This window comes from Mus musculus, chromosome 8 (assembly GCF_000001635.26).
Source record: "Mus musculus strain C57BL/6J chromosome 8, GRCm38.p6 C57BL/6J".
NCBI lineage: Eukaryota > Metazoa > Chordata > Mammalia > Rodentia > Muridae > Mus > Mus musculus.
Window position 1 is genome coordinate 15810966 of NC_000074.6, and position 11720 is coordinate 15822685.

Genomic DNA, 11720 nt, shown 5'->3' on the forward strand with positions numbered 1-11720 from the left:
CTGTGGTCCTGGGCATATTAGAGCACCTGGGAGTGGAGCTTTCTCTGGGTGTTGTGGGACTGGCTGTGAGGTCTGCTCAGGGCAAGGATCAGACCAGAAGGAACCTGTGCCACTGGTTGTGTAAAGTTTCTGGGTCCCTCTGGTCTCAGTTACTCCTGGTGTTGGGGCAGATGTTGTGTCCTCCTTACATCAGATCCTATGATCCTGGGAGTGTTAGAGCACCTACGAGTGGAGCTTCCTCTGGGTGCTGTGGGACTGGCTTTGAGGTCTGCTCAGGGCACTGACTCAGACTGGAAGGAACCTGTGCCAATGGTCAGGTGGAGTTCCTGGGTGCCTGGGTCCCACTAGACCTAGTTACTCCTGGTGTTGGGACAAATTGTGTCTTGCAATTCTTATACACAACATATGGCAAAGTTCACTCCTAAGTTATAAAGTGTTCCAGAAAGCTGTGACCATCTCTTGTGTCATGCACAACTTCCCAAGATGCTGGTACTCCTAGTTTCCCTGATGTACAATGTAGGATCAGGAACAGGCTGGGCAGTAGAGAAAGGGAACACAGATGATGAGACATGCAGACAACTTCCTAGTGGCATTACCCTTGCAAAGGAACACCTTGGCAGATGTTAGTGAATGAGTTAAGTGCTTTTAGCTGCCATTTCTTTGGCTGGTTAGTCCCATCCCAGGATCTCCCACCACTCTGCAGCCTGCACACCCATCACATGTCTATAAGGAACCAGTGTGGCGGGATTAGCTGCAGGTGGGAACCTGCTTAAGGCACCTGTCTACTGTTTAAAGTCTCCTGTGCTGCTCTCTGAAGTCTGGGCAGCTGTCTGTTGTCCCAAGCCAGCCAGAAAGCAAACACCTGTTTTCATCTCTAAAAGTAAAATGTAGCATGTTTATGAGGTCCTAAATCTCTCTCCCAACAAGCTGAGCTTTTTAATTCCGTTCTTTCCCACTTGCCCTGAAGGAATAAAGTTTAAAAGCAGCATCAGCTTTTTGCCGCTTTGTTCTGTCTGTGGAACTCATCTTTGGAATGAAAAGCATATTTGAAAGCCTGCTGTGAAATAGAAGCCATGCTGGGTTTATTTGTTGAGGTTGTGTTGACTTTAGGGGTGATCAGATTTGAACTGGCTTAGAGACCCAGGGCCAAGCACTGTGTTTCCTAACATGTCTCTCCTGTGTTTCTACATGAAAGCTCCATTAATTAGATCTCATCATTTCCTCTCCGTTTCCTTGGTAAAATGTAAACACTGGAAAGTATCATATTTGTCTTTTAAATACATTGTGTGTGGGGCTGATCCCATGAAGAGCACTGGCTATTCTTCTAGAGGGCAGGCGTTCAATTCCTAGTACCTATTGGTACTATTGGCTCACGTATCATATAATTCCAGTCCTAGGGAATCTGTCACTATCTTCTGGCTTCTAGGAGCCCTGCCCATGGTTCACAGACATACATGCGAGCAAACACCCATACTTAAATTTTCAAAAAGTTTTTTTCTTTTTAAATTTATTAACTGGTACTATGTATGGATAGACTAAAGCCTAGAAGAATTCTCTAGCGTGGCAAAAGTGAGTGAACAGAGAATTCAGCTTTGTTTCTTGAGCCAACAATGCTGGTCTGTCCCTGGCTTGAGTTTTATGAGAACAATGATGGATAAGGACCTGAGATCCCCAGGCTAGGGACTCCTGTCCAAAGAAACCAACCAATCAGATTACTCCTCGGATATTAACTCTCCTGTTGTCTCACAGAATGGACTAACAAATAAAGGTGGCTCTTAATTCTTCCACTGCCCTGAAAATCCTAATCTCAAACTGCCTCTTTTCTTTTTTCAATTAACAAAATTGTTAGATTTATTCATTTTATTTTAAATGTATGCATGTTTGCCTATAGGTATATATGTGCACCACCTTCATGCCCATGGAGGTTAGAAGCGTGCCGGGTTTGGCATGGCTGTTTAAGGGGAAGTGGATGAAGGGTCCATCATGGGCTGTGTAAGGGAAGAGGGGAGGTGTGACACAGTTCCTGCCCCCCCCCACCCCTCCCCCCACCCCAGGAGCATCGCCAGGTGTCAATACCCAGGATGCCAATGTGTACATTCCCCTTTCTCAGGACCCTCCTCATGCTGAGGCTGGACCTCAGCAGAAGAGGCCATCAGATCTCTAGGAATAATAGGAGGTTATAAGCCTCTGTGTGGGTGCTGGGGACCACACCCAGGTCCTTCACACTGAACCATCTCTCCAGCTGCAGACTGCCTTCTTTCTAACATGAGTGTGGTGAATGTTTATACACACACTGGTGGTATTTGTGTATCAGGAGCACAGATTTCCATACATACAGAATGACACACCGCTTCCTCCTGGCAGTAAGCAGGAACATGCGGCTTAAATGCAGTAATCATGGCAGAGGGCTGTGAGTTTGCCTGTGCAGACTATTAGAGATTTCTTGGGCACAATCAGAAGAAATTACTCACGGGTCACAAGTGGTTGCCTCTGGTGGGTAGAGAGGAGCCTGGGAGCCTGGCAAAGCTCCTGTCTGCCTTTTCCACTGGGATATGTTGTAAAGGGAAAATAAAACAGTAATCATTCTGTGAATTTTAAAATGTGAGTCCCTAATGAAGACCAACACACAGAGAAAAATGTCAGGAGCAAAGCAAATTTCTAAAGAAAGGCCTTAAAAGAAAATTACCGCTTCTAAATAATACTTTAAATATATATATATTACCCATTATGACTGAAGAGCTTCAAATGTTGTAACTGCAAGACATATTTATTTTACAATAAACCCATCATGGCATAAAGTTCTTGAGATTTCCACACAGGCTCTTTCTTTGTAGCTGTCAGTGTTTTGCATGCTTTCATTAACTAATTTAGAAATAAAAACATGATTGGTAGAAACTCCAATTTCTAAAACTCTTAAGGGAAACAACTGTTTTTTTTTTTTTTTTTTTTTTTTTTTTTAATATTAAGATTCTTTGTCGAAGTGTTGAGTTTCCATGGCTCCACTGAATTGGAATTGGTGTCACTGGTCTGCGAGTGGGTTCTGAAGAAGCATCTATTTTGTCTCAACCTGAATTTGCCTTGGACCTGAGGTGTTATCAATTTGCACAACACTGGAGACTCATAGAGGATCTCCACAGGGTTCAGGCAAGCATGTGGGATGAATCAGAACCTAGTAGTCGATCAGAAAGTTGCACAGATGAAATATGGCTCTATGGGTCAAGCACAATGCAACTCACAGTGTTCACTGCAGGCTCTAATAGTGACTGGGGTGTGTTAATGTGCTTTGTCTGCTCGGGAACCTCACAGCCAGGAGGTATCAATCAATAAGGCAATGAGGGATGGAAGGATGGGAAGGCTGGGATTTGTAGAAGACCATCATCACACTTTGACTATGATCTGTGAGTCACACCAAAGGGGCTCAGAATGTCTTGCTACAGAGATGCCTTCTAAGTTGCCTCTGATGATGGTTGTCAGTCCAGCCTGGCCTGGGTGGATAGAGATCCTTCTGTTCAGAATCAAGAACAGGTAGGGGGCAGCCATAAGTGGATACAGGTGGCAGAGGCCAGAGCCACTTGGAGAGATTTCCATCGAGTAATGATCCAGGTAAAAGATTCCTGTTTGATAATGAGAAGAACCATGGAACAAGAAGGTGTGGCAGAGAGTGCAATGCTTTTCAGGGGAAATGGAGACAGGCTAAGAAAAACAAGACTGGAAGATATGAAATTTACATATCTGTAATCTGCAAAGACCTGCCCAGCTTTGTGTTTGAGCTAATAGGTGTAATAAGGAAACAAAGAAGGGACAGAGATATGTCTATTGAAAAGCTGGGATCCGGTGGGGTGCAGGCTCTGATGGAGACACACCAGCAGCTGGGAAACTCAACATAGCTATAGTAAATTGCATGGTGAGGGGACTGGATTACTGTATCCAGGGAGGAGGCTGGTTAGGTCCCTAAGCTTGATAGGAAGTCTTGGTTGACTTTGCCACTCCTCTGAGTCTGACTCAGGGGGAATGCTTTGCCATTCCCGTGGGTCTGAGGCACTGGGATCCTCGACATGGCTGTCCTTACACCAATAGTACGCATTCCCTCAGGACTTCATCCACTCCTCATAATAATCCAGTCAACTTTTCCATCAACCCGAAATTAAAAGAGGAAACAAATTCCAATAATTCTTAGTTTTATTGATGCTATTGAAATTTTTAATAAGCTAACACATACATAGCCACGATTTTGATTGATGCTCTTCTAAGAAGACTAAGTACAAACTAGGGATTTGTACTGTAATGATAAAAATGAGGTGATTTCAGAAAAAGGTCTAAAGAGTTTGGGGTTCTCATATGATTTATTATAAACTCACTTGTGACAAATCCTTATAATTGAGTAAAGCTCACATATAATTGAATGGTAGTCTGTTGTGTTACATGAATAAAGTTTATCTGAGCAATCTCCTTCCTTGTTTTATGTGATTTTGTTAAGCTTGAGCTTGAGCCTTTGGAAGCTAAACTGTAGCTGATGGCTACAGTTCTGTTGGCCTTCAAGTTGGGGCCATGCAGGTCCTCAGAGTAGCTTATGAAATCTGAGATGTTTAGCTGTGAGAGAGTGAAGAACATAGAAGCTATGCTCCATCCTCTACAAGCAGTGGTGGGCTGGGGGAGGGGCCAGCTGACAATGACAATAGTCAGCTGATCATCCGAACAGATTAAGACTCAGCTTTTCCCATGCACACCTTCTGAAATGGAATCCACTGGCTGTCATTCCCATTAGTTTAAGCAATCAGTATGAAATACCCACACCACCATATCCCATAATAATCATCCATAATCTAATTTATGCTGTGAAGAACATTTACTTTGAATCAGGCGTGAATTCTTCCCCCCCTTTTTTTGGACCCTTTGACAAAAATTAGTTGTAGGAGCCATATAACTAGCGAGCTTTTACTCTTTTTTTTTTAATCTAATTTTTTTTTAGATTTATTTTTTATATGCATTGGTATGTTGCTGCATGTATGTCTGTGTGAGGGTCCCAGATCTCCCTGAAACTGGAGTTGAGACAGGTGTAAGCTGCCATGTTGAACCTGGGTCCTCTGGAAGAGCAGCCAGTGCTTTTAACCACTGAACCATCTCTCCAGCCCTAAGCTTTTATTCCTAAAGCAATGAAGATATATCAATGATAGATGTGTACACGGATAAGTAAAGATAGATGGTACAGGATAGAGATAGGGAAATAATACATATATACAGAGATGATGGATACATAGATAAACAGAGAGATGCTAGATAATAGATAAAATAGATGACAGATATACAGACAGATGAATAATAGGAAGCTGAGTATATAGAAACATAGGTAATTGATGGGTGGTATCTTTTGTTAGGCCTCATTAAGGATATTCAAACCCATAAATTTTATTCTAATCTTCCAAATCAATGAATACTTTTCAAACAAAAATTTACATTTAATATAAGATAAAAATTTAATTGAAGGAATATAATCGGGGAAAACAACTCCTTCCATTGGTCCAGTCACGCACAGTAAGAGGTAGAAAATGGAGGTAGAGATACGATGCCAGGCAGGAAGCAAACACAATCAGGGTAAAAGCTTGCAGGGTCACAGCTTGGGATCTGTCTCATTAATGTCACTGCACATTTAACTATTTTCTAATTTTGAAAGCTGCTGATAAAATCAGTGGACACCCTCTGGGGTTCTCCTGTGGAACCGAGCATTCTCATCCAAAATACCCATGTGGCAAAAACATTCTTGGCTCTGTGAGAAACCGCTAACCGTAATCCATAGCAAATGCACACTGTGTGTTCCCACAGCTGGGGGAGGGGGGGGTGGGCATCTTATACCATTTGCAGAAAATGGCCCCTCGTGTCGAGTATGCTGTGGGATCATCCGAGAGTGGGGTGTCTCATGCCTTCCACACAAATGCACCCTGTGTATTCCCACAGCCGTGCACCCTGATGTGCCTGCACTGTTCCATAGCCTCTTCATTTGCTGTGGAGACCGGGCTCCTTAGCCTGGGCAATGCCTGTATGTCTAGATCTCCTTTGTGTTTGACATTGTACCTTCTCAATGGCATGAAATGAAAAAACATTTATCCATATCTGCTTAGTTAACATCTGAACATCTTCTGAGGTAAAGAGCCTGTTGAAATTTTCCCCTCCCTTTTAACTAAAGTCGTTACTTTTTGCTTCTTAATCTGACTACGTTTGTGGCTTTCTGTATATTTCTCTGCTTTAGCCAGGCTAGAGACTTTTCATGCTTGTCCTCAATGTTTCTAATTCCATCTTTGACTATGTCAGCTGCCTTTTGATCTTTGAGTTAACATCAAAAACAATGTTAATTTAATTTCCATTGCTAAAATTCTCTCCCATACCCTAGTTTCTTTTTGTTTTCCATGACTTTAGTTAGTATTGATTAACTACAGTCAAAAATACTAAATTAAATCCACCATCTTGCACATAAACAAGTCACGATTTGAGGTTCCATGCCATTCTGAATACCATGATAGCACCTCAAGCTGGCCTGATCAGTTCTTTCCTTGTGAGTTCTGTCTGAGTGCTCCAAATGGTGTTCACATGTATTGCTCTGGGGCGACCTCACAGCCCTATCGATTGTCAGAGTGTCAGGACATTGCATGGTTATTTTTCAGGTGACCTTTATTCTCAGTGAGAGAGAAATGCTGTGAGTGGTCAATTAGATGAAGAGAAGCTACTTACATGCTTCCTTCAGTGGAAAAGCAAAAGTGCTTGACTTAACAAAGAAAAAAGCATGCATGCTGGGGTCCTGAGATCCACAAGCACAAATCAACTATCCATGACACCGTAAAAGAAGGAAAAAGAAATGTGTCAGAGTTTCCCATTTTACGTTGACAAAGATAAAACTATGACCAAGATTAATACACTGGATTCATTAAGATAAATAAATAAATAAATAACGAAAAAAGCAAACAAAAAGAAACACATATTTGAAATGTATTGGAGAGTGCTGAATATTCCAAATACTTTATTGAATGCTCAACTGAGAGAGAAAAATCAGAGCACCTGTGTGGGTATTCTTTCATACTATTGTAAAATAAAATACAAAGTTATCATCACAAGTCAGATATCACCTGCAATTGAAAGCAGAACACCCAGATGGGGCTGCATAGCCGAGCCCAGAACCCTAGACCAGTTGGATTAAAAATAACTACCAAACCATAATGATTTTACATGTCTCCCATACCTGTGTATGTACTGTGTGTACATTGGCCACCAATAATAAATTAACATAAAAATTTAACTACATAAGATAAATAACTAATTATGAAAAGCTCACATAGCTGTATCAATAGGAGAAAAAATACACTTGTATAGAAGAAAGGGAAGAGAAATATTCTCACTCTTCCCTGGAGTGTTGTCTGTTTTATAGCATTTGAGCTAAAGCGCATGTAACTATATCAATAACAGAAAAATATACTTGTATAGATGAAGAAAAAGGGAAATATTCTTTCTCTTCCCCAGAGTACTCTGACTATTTTATGGTATTTGAACATCCTCATCAATTGTACAATCAGCTTGTCAGACTCATCATGAAAGGAAATTTGCTGGAATTTAGTCTGGGAATAAATTCACTCTCTGTATCAATTTGAGTGAGATTGGCATTTCAGGAACACCACATCTCCTAACCCGTGAAAGTGATGTTTTCTTTCATACAGACCTTCATATTTTTCTCCCAGAAATATTGTAGAGTTTTCAGCATAAACCATTTGCAGGTAATTCGTTGAACTTATTTCTGGGTATTGACTGTGTGTATAGAGCTGACTTCTGGATATTATTGCTGGCAAGAGGGCGTGGCCCTGAACTTTCCATCTGTCTTTAGGTTCAGTGAACATTCTGTATTAGTTACCTATACCAAAGAGCTCTTTGCATGTTGCTTTATTTGATATAGGCAGTCATATACTTGCCTCTTTAAACTGTAGCTTTTCATTCTCTGATTGATAGCCTGTCAATGGAATGCAGTATGATATTGCCTATAATCAATGCTATTCAATGCCCTTATCTGGGGCTTCAGGAGAAATGTTCCCTATTTATTTTACAAGCATCATAAGGGCTGGATTTTCTCAGCCAGACCTTCATTGTGGTTGTTTCATTGGCTATAAATATTTGGACAGTTTTTACTGAGTAGGATCACAGCATTTTAACAGCTTCTTAAGGGAATCATTAAAGCCAGCATGTACCTATGTCCCCATTTTATCAAGGGCTTGTTTCGATGGTTCTATTTACCTTCTATCGAATAGGGATGAATTTGCTGGGACACTTGCTTTTGATTGCTGGTGTTTAATAATTGTAAGCACAGCCTATAAGAATCTTTTGCTTCACCTTCTAGGTGATAACTCAGGAGTGTACCTCAGGGTTGTGCTGGTTCGTGGAGATGCATGTTTGAGCCTCATTAAGCTGCTGTGAGAGCACTGTCAATATTCACAGAATGAAGTAACCCAGAGATGCTTACAAGGCACATGTCTGTCTTTATATTTATTTATATGTGTATTTTGTTTTTCTTGGAGATAGTTTTTATCCTCAAAGGGAATGAAATTACCCAGAGATGGTGTCTTTCTAGACCTGCAGAAGGCTGGGGCTAGGGACAGCAAGTGTCCACTTTGTCTGGACCCTCATCCTGCAGCTACAGTTTATATAACCAGTTTCTAGCAGACTCTTCTCTGCAGTCTCAGATGCCCCATTGCTTTCAGCTTCCAATAACTCCCCTGCACAGTGGCTCTGCCTGTATCACTTAGATGATTCTTCAAGAGGACCAAAGCAAATGTGAGTTTGCAAAAACCTCTCCCCACTCTTTATCGGCAGCTATACAGTCTTCTCACACAACCTTGGTTCCTCCCCCAAACCACTGCCCCTTTCTTTCTAGCCACACGTTCTGTATACCACATCACAGTGTGTTCGAAGATCTGACCTGCTGTCAGTCATCGACCCAGTCACTGTACCATCCAGAACTAGGGAGCAAGGGACTCATTCTCTACCTGGCTTAGTTTTTTTATATTACTGAAATCGTTTATCTATTTTTTAATTATGATTTCTCAGTGTCGGTGTTGGAACCCAAGCCTGACATTTGCTTAACAAGCAAGCAAGGGCACTAAGCTGTAGCCACAGACTGATGAAATCTTATTCCTTAGGCTCCTGTGGGTAAGGAGTGGCCCCTCACATTCTCCAGCTCTGGGAATTGATCCTTCCCTGGGTCTGCTTTGCTGCAGCAAGGACAGAGGTTCTCAACTTTCCTCAGGCTGCAACCCTTTAAGACAGTTCCTCATGTTGTGGTGATCCCCAACGATAAAACTATTTTTGTTGCTACTTCATAACTCTAATTTTGCTACTATTATGAATCATAATGTAAATATCTGTTTTCCAATGGCTTTAGGAGGCCCTTGTAAAAGGGGTCATTCAACCTCCAAAGGGGTCATGACCCACAGGTGCAGAACCATTGAGCAAGAGGATCTTTTTCTCATGATCTTTGAACACTGTCACAGTAGTACCCATGTCCTCTATATAGAGCTATAGTCTGCAACCCTAGCAGGGAATGGTCTCAGATTCCAGCAACCTTCTCTCTGGATCTATCAAACTTCGTGTGGTCAGGAGTCTCTGGCTCAGTGGCTGCTCCCTAGTCACCCGTGATATTGTCTTGGCAGTAGCTGGGACAGGTCTGAGTTTACAGTTCCCAGGACACTACCACGCTCCTGCCTTCTTCTACCCCGTGAGAGAACACATAACCTCAGGGAACTGAACCATCACCACCTTAGTCTTACTAACTGCTTCTGGGGCTTGTCTCCTTCCCTCATCTCAGTAAAAGACTTTTGGGATTTCCTCACCATGCAGAAACAACAAATCTAGTCCAACAGAGAATAATAAGCTTTGTTTTCTACTATTCCTGCACTCTACCTTGACTATTCTTGGTGTCTGATTAGCCAAACCTGAGTAGATATGAGGCAGGAAGAGATGACTAGGTTGGAAGGAAGCTAAGATGGTACCTTGAATTCAGTAGATAGTATTGTTGACTGGACTGATATCAATGTTCTTCTCTTCCTAGTCCTCCTCCTCCTTTTCCTCTTGTTCCTCCTCCTCTTCCTTCTCTTCTTCCTCTTTCTCCTCTTCCTTCTCATTTTCTCCCTCCTCTCATTCCTCCTCCTCTTTGTCTTCTTCCCCCTCCTCATCTTCTTTCTTTTCCTTCTCCTCTACCTCCTTTTCTTTATTCTCTTCTTTCTTTTTATTCTGTATGCCCTCCATCTCCCTATAGAATGATCAACAACCCAAAATGACTGCCTTTGCACTAATAACTATACAATTACAAATTTGGCAAATATCAACAATCAGCTCAAAGATGCATCATATGGAACTGGATTCCTTGTTTTAAGTTGCAGGGTTCTTAGATTATTCTCTCCTTTTCCCAGCCAAACATCCAAGCCCCCTTTCATACCACTTAATGAATAGAGACTTACTGCTCTGTGGCTCAGTCTTAGGGTCTGCAGCAAACTGTAGGTTGTAAAACTTCTTTGAACTTCTTTGAGAAAAATTCAAATGGAACTGAATAGACGGAATTTTAGGAACATCTGCCAAAGTGGATATTCAGATCGTCTGCCATGCATTTTAAAGAGGTTGGTTTCTGCATTTCAGATGAAAGGCTTTGCTCAGGGTCTTAGAAATATAAATAGAAGGAGAGAGGGAGAGAGCTTGAGACCCCAGAAAGGGAGAAACTTTGAGTTAAGCTGATTTCCAACAGAGATGAAAAGAGAGTCACAGACTGGGTGGACCCTTCCTGCTCCCTGCACTTCCCAGGGGTTGCTTCTGTGAGTTTTAGTAAAGGAGCACTCATGTGTGCCCTGAGAAGACTCCCTTTGATGGCAGGGGATGGTTCACAGTTTGTTTGTGGGCTCTGGCTTCAAAGTCCGCAAGAGGAAAAACAAATCTGTTTTGTCAATAGCGTGTCATGTGCGGATGGTGCAGCTTCCTCCCTCTGCTGGGCTGATATTGCCTGTGCTTGCCATCAGACACTGCCACTCATACTTGCTCACACCACAAAAAGGATCCCAAGTGACAGGGAGACACACCCAGTTCAGAAAGGAGACTGATAAGGGTAGGCTCCTGGTGCCTGGCCATTGACTCTGAGACAGGCAGTTGCGTGGTCCAGCCAGGCAAATAAGTTAACTCTTCCAGTTAGCTTCCTAAGGGAATACAAGCCATCAGATCAGTGGGGAGTGCAGCTGGAAACTAGAACCCCAAAGACAAGATGAACAGGAACTCCAGGAAGAGTGAGGGGATAATGAGGAAGAGGAGAGTAAAGACAAAGAGGATGAGGACTGGAGGGAGGAGGGTGAGGGTGGGGAAGAAGAGGTGGGTGAGAAGGAGGAGAGAAAGGTGAGAAGGAAGAGGAGGAGAAATAGGAGAAATATGAGAAGGAGGCTGAGGAGGGAAAGGAGGGGGAGGGGGAGGGGGAGGAGGTTCAGAGTTAGCATGGGGAGGGAATCTCCCATCTGAGCCAGTAGTGCAGGCTCTTGGGGAAAATGCCACACTGTGGACTTCCTTGAACAGGTGTGATGGGAGAATAGCATCAGACAATGAAGAACAACTTTCCATCCTGATCAATAAGTGACTTACACTCAGGTCAATCCAAGTACCTGCTCTCCCCGCCATGTTGCTTCTACCCTACAATTCAGTCCTGGTGTTTAGAGTTG